This window comes from Bos javanicus, chromosome 5, assembly GCF_032452875.1.
Source record: "Bos javanicus breed banteng chromosome 5, ARS-OSU_banteng_1.0, whole genome shotgun sequence".
In the NCBI taxonomy this organism is placed as follows: Eukaryota; Metazoa; Chordata; class Mammalia; order Artiodactyla; family Bovidae; genus Bos; species Bos javanicus.
Genome location: NC_083872.1, coordinates 59,635,385 through 59,648,633, shown reverse-complemented (window position 1 = coordinate 59,648,633; position 13,249 = coordinate 59,635,385). Strand labels below are relative to the sequence as shown.

General features: G+C 37.0%; 1 pseudogene; it reads left to right on the top strand.

The window, feature by feature from the left end:
• Positions 1-7,877: 7,877 nt before the first annotated feature.
• On the top strand, positions 7,878-8,838 carry LOC133248902 (olfactory receptor 6C6-like; annotated as a pseudogene).
• Positions 8,839-13,249: the final 4,411 nt, after the last annotated feature.

Sequence of the window (13,249 nt, the reverse complement as noted above, 5' to 3'; positions counted from 1 at the left end):
ATATGTTATTGCATGATGTATTAAGAAAATAAATGAAGGTGTCAATAATAATAATAATAATAGTGTATATAATTGTAGTTTCCTCCCTTTTATTATATTTGATAATCATCTTTCTCTCTTTTCACAGTTATTTTTACAAAAGCCTTGTTTCAATGAAGCTAATTTTCTTCATGTTCTTCAATAGAAACTTTTTTCTCATCTCTCTTCCTTTTCCTCTGATTATATGAAAGTAGTTATACCAGTTTTCAAAGTGTTTCTTTTCTCTTTGAGTTTTAGTTATCAGGAATATAAACTAGTTTTATGTAAGTTATATTTAATGTAGCAAGCAATGTAAATATTATATCACATTTGTATTTAGGTTCAGTTCAGTTCAGTCACTCAGTCATCTCTGACTCTTGGCAACCCCATGAACTGCAGCATGCCAGGCTTCCCTATCCATCACTAACTCCCTGATTTACTCAAACTCATGTCCATAGAGTTGGTGATGCTATCCAACCATCTCATCCTCTTGTTGTCCTCTTCTCCTCCTGCCTTCAATCTTTCCCAGCATCAGGGTCTTTTCTACTGAGTCAGGTCTTCACATCAGGTGGCCAAAGTTTTAGCTTCTACATCAGTCCTTCCAATGAATATTCAGGACTGATTTCCTTTGGGATTGACTGGCTTGATTTCCTTGCAGTCCAAGAGACTCTCAAGAGTCTTCTCCAACACTACAGTTCAAAAGCATCAATTCTTTGGCTCTCAGCTTTCTTTATAGTCCAACTCTCACATCCATACATGACTACTGGAAAAACCATAGTTTTGACTAGATGGACCTTTGTTGGCAAAGTAATGTCTCTGCTTTTTAATATGCTGTCTAGGTTGGTCATAACTTTTCTTCCAAGGAGCAAGTGTCTTAATTTCATGGCTACAGTCACCATCTGCAGTGATTTTGGAGCCCCTCAAAATAAAGTCTGTTACTGTTTCCATTGTTTCCTTGTCTATTTGCCATGAAGTGATGGGATCAGATGCCACAGTCTTAGTTTTCTGAATGTTGAGATTTAAGCCAACTTTTTCACTCAGAAGAGTGAGGCTCTTTAGTTCTTCTTTGCTTTCTACCATAAGTGTGGTGTCATCTGCATATCTGAGGTTAAATAGTAATATTAATTTACATTTGTAATACTACCAATCTATTCATGCATAATCTACTTAATGAGCTGAGAGAAACGTGTAGCAGAGATGAAACATTAATGCTATTGTTCAAATTAGGAAATATTTTAAGAAATGATTGCTATGTGACTTTCTATAGGAACTAGTTGTTTCTATTTGAGAATTGTTAAGTTTTATTAGTGGTTCAGTTATGAAAGAAAAGTGCATTATCTTGCTGGTTTTTCTTTTTCCTTGTGTATTAGTTTTATTTTTTTTAATTTAAATTTATTTATTTTAATTGGAGGCTAATTACTTTAAAATATTATATTGATTTTGCCATACATCAACATGAATCTGCCATGGGTGTACATGTGTTCCCAATCCTGAAACCCCCTCCCACCTCCCTCCCCATACCATCCCTCTGGGTCATAATAGCCAGGACATGGAAACAACCTAGATGTCCACCAGCAGATGAATGGATAAAGAAAGCTGTGGTACATATACACAATGGAATATTACTCGGCCATTAAAAAGAATACATTTGAATCTGTTCTAATGAGGTGGATGAAACTGGAGCTTGTTACACAGCGTGAAGTAAGCCAGAAAGAAAAACATCAATACAGTATACTAATGCATATATATGGGATTTAGAAAGATGGTAATGATAACCTTGTATGCAAGACAGCAAAAGAGACACAGACGTCTAGAACAGTCTTTTGGACTCTGTGGGAGAGAGAGGATATGGGATTTAGAAAGATGGTAATGATAACCTTGTATGCAAGACGGCAAAAGAGACACAGACGTATAGAACAGTCTTTTGGACTCTATGGGAGAGAGAGGTGGGGGATTATTTGGGAGAATTGCTGGTTTATTTTAAAAATTAAAATTAAAAATGAAATACAATGTTTACATACCCAATAAGCACCCCCTTCAATAACTTGCAACACTTCTGAAGCTAATTGGAGAGTGATTGTAAATATCTGTTAAATGAAAGAGAACAATGCTAACAAAATGTATTGATTCCTTCAGAGTGTCATACATATGGACATAGAAATATATGCCGATATGTCCTAACAATGAAACCAAATTAGTAGAATAAGCTGAATTTTTCCTTCCTTAAGTAATTTTGAAATTCCTATACTTAATATTCCTATTATACCTTTGTTGGTAATAATCTGGATTTTATTCATCAAAGGAATTTCTATGTTTGACCAAAATTTTAAAATATGAAATATGATTAAAACATTTTCACAGAGGCTGATTCATGTCAGTCTATGGCAAAAACCACCACAATATTGTAGAGTAATTAGCCAATTAAAATAAATAAATTAATTAAAAAATTTTCACAGGTACACAGTATGTTTCATGATTTTTTGCCAGAAACATATAAGCATTAAACCATAATATATTTTTTACTTCTTTTTTACTTTACCTATGGGTCATGATTTGAATACTATCTAAAATAATAGAATAAAATGTAGTCAGGGAGAAATATACATATATTATGTAATTGATTGGATTATTTTACAGATTTCTGTTCAGCTTGGTAATGAGGTGAACATTAAAAGAAATTTCACTCATAAATAGTGTTTTTGAAAGAGTAAAATAATTGCATTTTCTCTTGATTATTTGTATATCTACATCTTCCATTTTGAGAAAATAGATATAATGATCATGGAGCATTATATAACTTCTGTAAGTTTTAAGAGCATGTAAGTGAAAATAATATATATATATATATATATATATATATATATATATATATATATGGTATATATATGTATGCATGTTCCATATTGAGACTGTCTAACATAGGAAAAGCTTAAGAATCTCTCAATATTCTCAAGTTATGATTCTGTTATGTGTTAACCAAGATAGAGTTTGGTTAAAAATACATCGCCTTCCAGTTAAGCCATTAATTTTTCATTAGAGTACTCTGAAATGCTTCATTTAAATATTTTCAATAGTTACTTGCCATAAAAGATACACTCACACTCCTAATAAGGACCTAGCATTATTGAACAGGCATCCTCACTCCCACTCTTCTCTTCCCAATTCCAGGAAGATTAAAGTTATACTCTCAATCTTTACTGCTTCAAATAGTCTATGATATATCACTTCCCATTAGCACTGACCTCTGAATTCTGATTCCTCAGTAGTTTAATAGTATTATTGTTGTTTTTAATTGTCTTGAATATGTAGCACAGCTTGTCAAATTTAGGTAGAGCTTCTTAAGAGAAAGTAGGACTCTTTGTGCCCCCATGGACTAGAGTCCATGGGAATTTTCCAGGCCAGAATTCTGGAGTGGCTAGCCTTTCCCTTCGCCAGGGGATCTTCCCAACCCAGGGATCGAACCCAGGTCTCCTGCATTGCAGGCAGATACTTTACTAGCTGAGCCACAAACATTTAGAATATATTGGTGGTGGTTTAGTCACTAAGTTGTGTCTGACTATTGCGACCCCATGGACTGTAGCCTGCCAGGTTCCTCTGTCCATAGGATTCTCTGGGCAAGAATGATGGAGTGGGTTGCCATTTCCTTCTCCAGGGGATCTTCCTGACCCAAGAATTGAACTCAGGTCTTCTGCATTGGAGGCAGATTCTTTATCAACTAAGCTACCAGGGAAGCTCTTTAGAATATATTACAACTATTCTTTTAATATCATGAGAAAGTATAATTCAAAAGTCATACACCTTGATTCTTTAAAACATTCATATTGTAGGAGTCACACTGGAAATATTTTAAAAAATGTGTTTTGACAAATAGGGACTAAACAAATTATTTAACAGGAAAGAAGTCTTAGAATATCATGATCTCAAAAGCAGTTTGCTATATGACTGTATCATATGATACTTACGCAGAAAAAATAGGTGCTCATGAATAGGATTCTGAAAAAGTTTCTTTCTTTGCTTGTCAATTTAATATTACCTTTCACTAGTTATCATGTGGTTTCAGTAAATACATAAAAGAAAATTGAGAACCAATGACTGGAGATAGAGTTCATTCAGCTTAGACTGACAGATTCACCATACTGTAAATTGTTATTTTCCTGTTTCTATTTTGCAAGAGTAATAATGTAGACTATGACTGAGAGGTTATCCTCTTGATCCTGCTGAATTTTTTCCTAAACATTTTACTATATTTTTTCCTCTGAAATTTCTCCTTCTAAAGAATCTCATCCCCACTGGTCTATAAATTCCTGATAACCACTGTGAAGTGAAGTGAAGTGAAAGTCAGTCAGTCCTGTCCAACTCTGTGACCCCTTGGAATACAGTCCATGGCATTCTCCAGGCCAGAATACTGGAGTGGGTAGCTGTTCCCTTCAATGTTTCATATTGTCTTCTTTCATGAACCTTTATTCCTCTACTTCTAATTATTGGCTAAGTATTCCTTGGACTCTTCATACCAATTATTTTACATTGGTAATTAGCTCTTTATTGAAATTATTTCTCATTATTTTCAAACTGTAAGGTAAATATGTATGGATATTCTTGAGTTTCTTTTTATTTCTGTTATTTTCATGGCTTCTGTTCTCTGAATCTCCCTCTGGTATGATTATGAATTTTCTTTCTTTTCTTTTACTGCATACTCAAAACTGTATGTAAATGTTGAGGGCTCTGGATGATGATTAACACTACAAATAAGATGTAATCTATGATTGTCAACAGTTAAGGCAGGAAATCTTAACCAAAATAAGGGATGAGATTATTCAAACCTTGTTTCACTTATTTTTTGAGAAATGGTGGATTCATTGTGCTTCTTAGGGAATAAGATTTCAGTGCTCAGAGCTAAACACCTAAGTTCTGACCCAGAATTTTCCAATTTGACAAAGCTTAAATTTACAAAGTTAAATTTTGGCTTCAGAAACGAAGAGACAGCAGGAATTTCTTGAGATTCTTCATAAGTAGGTGCTTTTTTTTTTTTTTTTTTGTAAGAGTATTTTTGGTAACACTATCAGTTTATTTGTGCATACACTATCCAATGAAATTAAAACTAATTGTAGCAGAGATTAACCATTATTGTTATTGCTCAAATTAGAGTATGTTTAGTTTAAAAATCATTGTTTAAAGCATTTTCCATAGAAAATAGTTGTCGGTACCTATAAAGGAACTTTTAACATTACAAATATTTCAATTACAGATGAAAAATGCCTTCTATTGGGGGCTTATTTTATTTGCATTAAAGTATAATTCCTTTACAATTTTGTGTTAATTTCTGCTGTACAAAGAAGTGAATCAACTACATGTACACATATATCCTCTGTTCCTTAAGCCACCCTCCCACTGTCCCCATCCCACCTCTCTAGGTCATCACAGGGTACCAAGTTGTGCTATACAGTAGCTTCCCACTAGCTCTCTGTTTGATATATGGTAGTGTATATGTGTCAATCCTCTCCCAATTCATATCACCCTGCCCTACCTCCAGAGAAGGCAATGGCACCCCACTCCAGTACTCCTACCTGGAAAATCCCATTGACTGAGGAGCCTGGTAGGCTGCAGTCCATGGGGTTGCTAAGAGTCGGACACGACTGAGTGACTTCACTTTCACTTCCATGCACTGGAGAAAGAAATGGCAACCCACTCCAGTATTCTTTCCTGGAGAATCCCAGGGATGGAGGAGCCTGGTGGGCTGCCGTCTATGGGGTCGCACGGAGTTGGACATGACTGAAGCGACTTAGCAGCAGCAGCAACTAGAAAGAAAAGTTATGACCAATCTAGACAGCATATTAAAAAGCAGAGACATTACTTTGTCAGCAAAAGTCCATCTAGTCAAGGCTATGGTTTTTCCAGTAGTCATATAAGGATGTGAGAGTTGGACTATAAAGAAAGCTGAGCACTGAAGGATTGATGCTTTTGAACTGTGGTGTTGGAGAAGACTCTTGAGCATCCCTTGGACTGCAAGGAGATCTAATCAGTCCATCCTAAAGGAAATCAGTCCTGAATAATCATTGGAAAGACTGATGCTGAAGCTGAAACTCCAATACTTTGGCCATCTGATGCGAAGAACTGACTCATTTGAAAAGACCCTAATGCTGGGAAAGATTGCAGGCGGGATAAGGGGACGACAGAGGATGAAGTGATTGGAGGGCATCACTGACTCAATGCACATGAGTTTGAGTAAACTTCAGGAGTTGGTGCTGGACAGGGAGGCCTGGTCTGCTGCAGTCCGTGGGGTCTCAAAGAGTCTGACACGACTGAGTGACTGAACTGAACTGAATAATAGCTTTTATTTTAAAATAGGAAAAAAGAAAAAGAAAGTTTTTTGAATAATGCCTGCCAGTTATAAAAACTAGTCAAGAAAAAGTCTCTAGTATAAATAATATAGTTAGAAAAAGACATTTTAATTAATGACTATGAAACATTGCTGTGTGCTTCACTGGGGCTCACATGGTAAAGAATCTGCCTACAATGCAGGAGCCCGGGTTCCATCCCTGCCTTGTGAAGATCGCCTGGAGAAGAAAATAACAACCCACTCCAATATTCTCTCCTGGAGAATTCCATGGACAGTGGATCATGGCAGGCTACAGTCCATGGGGTCGCAAAGAATCAGACACAACTGAGCAACTTATACACACACACACACATACGCACACACACATGAAATACTGCTGTAGCACCAGTCAGTGAGAAAAATTGTACTTAAAAATCATTTTATATACAAATGAATATATAAGGCTTCTTAATGTACCTGCAGACTATTAAGGAAAGTAATATAAGTTTATTATAAACTGAATAAAATAAAAGCAAGATTAAAATATAGAAATACTAATTTTAGTTTTTCTTTGTTTTTTCCTTAGTCATATAGATTTAAGAGATCGTTAATGACTGAGAATTTTCTCATGCGGAATTTAGAGTGTTAGTAACTCACTCGTGTCCGACTGTTTGGTATCCCCTGGAGTGTAGTCGGCCATGTTCCTCTGTCTATGGAATTTCCCAGGCAAGAATACTGGAGTGAGTCTCCATTCCCTTCTCCTGGGGATCTTCCTGACCCAGGGATGGAACCCAGGTCTCCTCTGTTGCACGCAGATTCTTTATGGGCTGAGTCACCAAGGAAGCCCTGTTAATAAAGTATATGGAGAGACAAGCAAATGGAGGTAAAGAAAATGCACTCTCTGTGCTCAGTCGTGTCTGAGTCTCTGCGACCCCATGGGCTGTAACCCGCAAGGGTCCTCTGTCCATGAGATTTTCCTAGCAAGAATACTGGAGTGAGTTGCCATTTCATCCTCCAGGGGATCTTCCCCACCCAGGGATCAAACCAGTGTCTCTTGAGTCTCCTGCATTGGTAGGTGGATTCTTTACCTGTGACCCAATAGGGAAGACTGTTTAGAAAATAACTGAAAGAAGTTAATAACAAAATACATAAGAAAGAAATAGAAATGGATAAAAGATATAAAAATGATGAGATATTTTCTAGATTCAGAAAACAGAAAATATGAACATATAAATAATCTGTTAGGATAAGGTCTTTCAAAGGTGGCTCAATGATTGACACTGAATTGCAGAGCAAAATTTCAAATAATTTAGTCTTCTATTAATGGTAAGTAGGACTTCTGTCAAGGAGAAAATCTCATATTTATATAAGTGATTGACATTGACCAACATACTCATTTTGATGGAATCAAAGTAGACTTGAGAAAATATTTGCACATAGGTATGTTTCTGAATATGGAACATTCTATGGCTGAGAATGAAGAAAACTCTTTTCTAACTTGTAACTTAGTTTTTGTTTCCTTTAGCTTTGATAAGAGGGGGAAATGAAGAACCATTCAGTGGAAATAGACTTCCTACTCCTAGGACTGACAGATGACCCACAATTGCAAATTGTGATTTTCCTGTTTCTATTTTTCAACTAGATCCTGAGTGTAAGGGGGAATTTAATCATTATCCTCCTCACCTTTCTGGATCTCTGTCTCAGGACTCCAATGTATTTCTTCCTTCGAAATTTCTCTTTCTTGGAGATTTCATTCACAACTGCCTGCATTCCAAAATTCTTGATCAGCCTTTTGACTGGAGACAAAACTATTTCTTACAGTGGCTGTGTAACACAATTGTTATTTTTTCTTCTATTAGGAGCTACAGAATTTTATCTTTTGGCTGCCATATCCTATGACTGCTATGCTGCCATCTGTAAGCCATTGTATTACCCAATCATTATGAATAGAAAAGTGTGCCATCAGTTTATACTCAGCTCTTGGATAACTGGCTTCCTAATTATATTTCCTCCTTTGGTCTTAGAACTTAAGCTGGGTTTCTATGCTTCCAAAATAATTGACCAGTTCCTCTGTGACACTTCCCCTATCCTTCAGCTCTCTTACACAGACACACATATCCCAGAATTGACGGCTTTTGTCTTAGTTGTGGTGACACTTGTAGTCACTCTGTTGTTGGTGGTCCTCTCCTACACATACATCGTAAAAAATCATTCTAAAATTCCCTTCTGTTCAAGTACCAACAAAAGCCTTTTCCACCTGTTACTCACACATGGTTGTTGGGTCTATCACTTATGGGAGTTGTATTTTTACATATATGAAATCATCAGCTAAGAAAAGTGTGACTTTAAGTAAAGTTGTAGCTGTGCTCAGCACCTCTGTTGGTCCTTTACTAAACCCCTTCATTTACACCTTAAGGAACCAGCAGATGAAAGAAGCTCTCAAAGATGTGCTTCAAAGGTTTTGTTATTTTCAAAACAATGAGCAAAAATGTAGATATCAGTAAGATGTTGTTGAAATATGAGTGAAGGAATTGAAAACAGTTTTCAATTCAGCAGTTCATAGCTATGACCTTTCTCTGCTCATTGATTCATTTCACATTGGGTTTACTCAACCTTATGAATCTCTGCAATTTTTTTTCTTTCTGAGTAGATAATTTTATTCTTTAATAGTAAACTGCTTTCTTCCATGCAGAAGATTAAATTCTACCTCTGACTAGAAATATCTCTTCTCATCAATGATGTTATCATGTGCTGACTGCTTTCTAAAAATGAACTTTACTGTATATTCTTATTTTTTGTTTAAACAAGTGTTTTATTTTTTATTTTTACTTTACAATATTGTATTGGTTTTGTCTTAACTACTTCAACATCTGTGCTAATTGATAAGCATTGCATCTGCTCTTTTTTTTATGGTGTATTTTTCTTTTATTTTCTTAAATATAAATTTATTTTAATTGGAGGTTAATTACTTTAAAATATTGTATTGTTTTTGCCATACATCAGCATGAATCCACCACAGGTATACATGTATTCCCCATCCTGAACTCCCCTCCCTCCTCCTTCCCTATACCATCCCTCTGGGTTGTCCCAGTGCACCAGCCCCAAGCAACCAGTATCATGCATCAAACTGCATCTGCTCTTAATATTTTGTTCTGCTAAAAATATGAGACAGACTCAAACCCTGATCATTATTGCTGCTGCTGCTGCTGCTGCTGCTGCTAAGTTGCTTCAGTTGTGTCCGACTCTGTGCGACCCCATAGACGGCAGCCCACCAGGCTCCCCCGTCCCTGGGATTCTCCAGGCAAGAACACTGGAGTGGGTTGCCATTTCCTTCTCCAATGCATGAAAGTGAAAAGTGAAAGTGAAGTCACTCAGTTTTGTCCAGCTCCTAGCGACCCCTTGGACTGCAGCCTACCAGGCTCCTCCATCCATGGGATTTTCCAGGCAAGAGTACTGGAGTGGGGTGCCATTGCCTTCTCCGCTGATCATTATTACCTTACATAATTGACATTGTGATGGAAATCAGGTAGAAATCAGATTAATTTTAAAGATCAAAATGCCCTTCTATGAAAAACGTTTATTGATTTCAACCTTGAAAGATGAATAGGGAATAAATATTTCAAAAGAACTGTAACCAGAGGCATAAAATGTGTAAAGGAACTGTGCCGGGAACCAGCATGAAGAACTCCGCCCATGGCAAATGTCATGAGGAAGGAGGCTCAGCATACGCAAAGCTGGGATCGAGCCTCAGGAGTCCCCCTGGAAATTCTCGAGCATCTACCCCCAAAACCAGAGTCTGCATACTTTACTGCTTTGTGCTCTCACCTACACTTCTGACTTTACGGGGGGCTGTCCCCCACCACCTCTCTCTGAAAAAGAGTTAACTTAGGGCTCCATTTAATAAAAATTCCTGGGCGTGACAAGAGTCTTTCAACCTACAAACTCCTCTGAAGGTTCTCTAGCCTGCCTGACAGGCTTGTCCGTCCATGTGATTATTCACAGCTTCCCAACTGTGAGAGGCACGAGATGCTCTAAACTTTCTAAAAAGAGATTATTTTGAGAAGTTAGGAAATTATTACTGTAGTCCAGTGGGCTGATTAGAAATTGTATTGGTGAAGGGTTTTTCATTTGTTGAGCCAATGTTTGTTGCTAAGTCTCCACATCCCCTGCCCTTATACACATTAATGAATACATAGAAGAAATAAGTATTAATCTTTGATATTAATCACATTAGACCTTAGGCTAAGCAAATTCTTTCCTTAATTAAAACCCACTGCACCCTCACCCTATAGGAATGTAACTTTATCTGGTACCTTTGGAAGGTGGCGTCTGTTTTAAAGATAATCACCCCTGGAAAAATAAGTGTTCTGGTTGACTGACTGCTGTCACAAGGAGAGGGTCATAAATTGTCAGCAGGCCCCCTGGCCAGAAGATGATGTAACACCCCTAAGACCTCTGTATACATTTGTATGAAGCACCTGACTTTAATAAAAGTCAGGACTGCTGACCCTACGTGACTTTTGTATAACATCTCAGTGTATAAAAACAGACCCTGGAAAATAAAAAATGGGATAAGTTCCTCGAAAGACTGGTCTCCTCATGTAATTCTGTCTTTCACCTTCTGGCTAAATTCCCATCTGAAGAGCGGAGGCCCGCCAAGCCTACTAATTTTGCCTGGGCTTCTAAGATCTGACCGGGGAGGCCTTAGTGTCTCCTTTCCCTCCGGAGAACGGGAAGACGCCTGTGGCCTACGTGGGTGGTGCAAACTTCTTGTCTTGAAGTTTTATTGGTTTTCCACATAAACCAAGTTATTCAGCCTCTTTTCTCCACTGAATTTCCCTGCTGAGCTATCCTCACTTAACCACTCTATAAGCCTCTAGTTAATATTTAATCTATCAGTTGTTTCCTGATCGAAGCTGATGCCATCTCTCTTTCAAGTTTCCCTGGATCCACCAGGGCTGGACCCCAGCAGAACTGAGATTCTACTAAATAAGTTTCACCTAGAGAGCTAAAATATTTTAAAATATGGTATCGATATTTGTATAAATTATCATTATTTTGTATAAAAGTAATTAAACTCCATGCTTTGGTTAAAATTGCTTATATTCAATATAACAATATAGTCTTACTCCTACAATGATAGTAAGCTGTGAAACAAATTCAAGGTAACTGATTTATATCTGGATTTTTGGATCTTTCTACATATTTTAAAAACATTTGTAAATTATAAATATCCTAATCCATGCTGCTATATCAATTTAATCAAATTTATTAAGTACACCATACATACAAGCACACACTATCATTTTAGATTTTTTAATTGGCATCTAATTGCTTTACAGTATTGTGTGAGTTTCTGTTACACAAAAGAGCTTACATATACCTATAAGCCCTCCCTCCTGAGCCACCCCATCCTACTCCTCTTGGTCATCACAGAGCACTGAATGAGCTCCCTGTGTTATACAGCAGCTTCCTGCTAGCTATTTTATACATGATAGTGTATATATAAAATCAGTGGATTTGAACAAATATTGAGACCCATGCAACAATAAAAATAGAGATCATTTACATCTTGCTAGGAATTCCCTTTGCTGCTTCACAGCCATCACCCCACTCCATTCCACCATTAACATCATTTAAATCACTATAAATGAGTTATAGCTTTTTGTAACTTCTTATTTTTTTAAAAAAAGTATGTACTGTAAGCTTCACTTACTCATCATAAAGGTTTTGAGGTTGATGCAAGCTGATGCTTGCATCCTTAGTTCATTCCTTTTTCGGATATAATTTAGCAGAATCTCTAGGTTCCCCCCCTCCCCCCCCACAGCTTGTATACTGTCTCCTATTCTTAGGCCTGGGTATTGTTACTCTGAGGAACCTTCATCAGTACTGAATCACTTATAACAACCAGTTGAAAAATCAGCACATACCACATTTTAAAATGCCATTCACTGAAAAAAATCTATTGTCTCATAATGTCCTTTGAAATAATTGTCTACCAGAAGGAATTTGATTGAAAGGGTTGCTCCTCTGTATCTTGGTGACTCTACTGATCACTTCCTATTCTCCAAAGCAGTGGAAGCAACAGAAAGTGTCCCTAAAGAGAAAGAGAATGATACAACACCATTGATCATCTGGTTGTTCATTTACAAGTCCATCTCAATTCCAAATTAGTTTACTAGTTTATTTTAATGCAACAGGTTCCAAGACTCAACCTGAGTTTTTAAAAGTTAGGAAAACCAGTGTGCTTATGTTGGCTAGAGTCATATTGAGAAAACTAATATGAAAGATCTCGGATTGCAGTCGTGTAGAGTGGTTCAGGAAATCTTGTGGGAAAAGGCAGTAGCTCTCAGTAAATTCTGAGAAATTACTTATTAACAGCCTTAGCAGTAAAGTTTGTAGTTCTCCCTTACTAAGAATTGACATGGATCTTGCCTCTGCTCACCTGTCTGGCCACAGATACTTCTGGAGAATAATAGCCACTGCTTCTCTTCCAATTTCCGACTTTTGTACCAGTACCTCTCACAGACAAACTGAAATAAGCAACATAAGGGGAAAAAACTCTGGAAAAAGGCATCCTGGTTTCTCCATCACAGTTAGAAGGCTCGCAGAAAGTCATACATGACGATTTGGCCACAGAAAATTCAATGCAGATAATTTGAAAACAACCAGAAATATGGGCTTAGAATTGCAGGTTTTGCTTTTATCACTAGCTCTGCCTGAAAAATGATGTCATTATTAGGAAAAAATTAGAACATCTGATAATTTTTTTGCACGTTTTTGCCCAACTCACGCTCATTATATGGAAGAGTACTTAAAGATTTTGGTTTTTCAGTTCAGTTCAGTCACTCAGTCATGTCCGACTCTTTGCAACCCCATGAATCACAGCACTCCAGGCCTCCCTGTCCATCACCA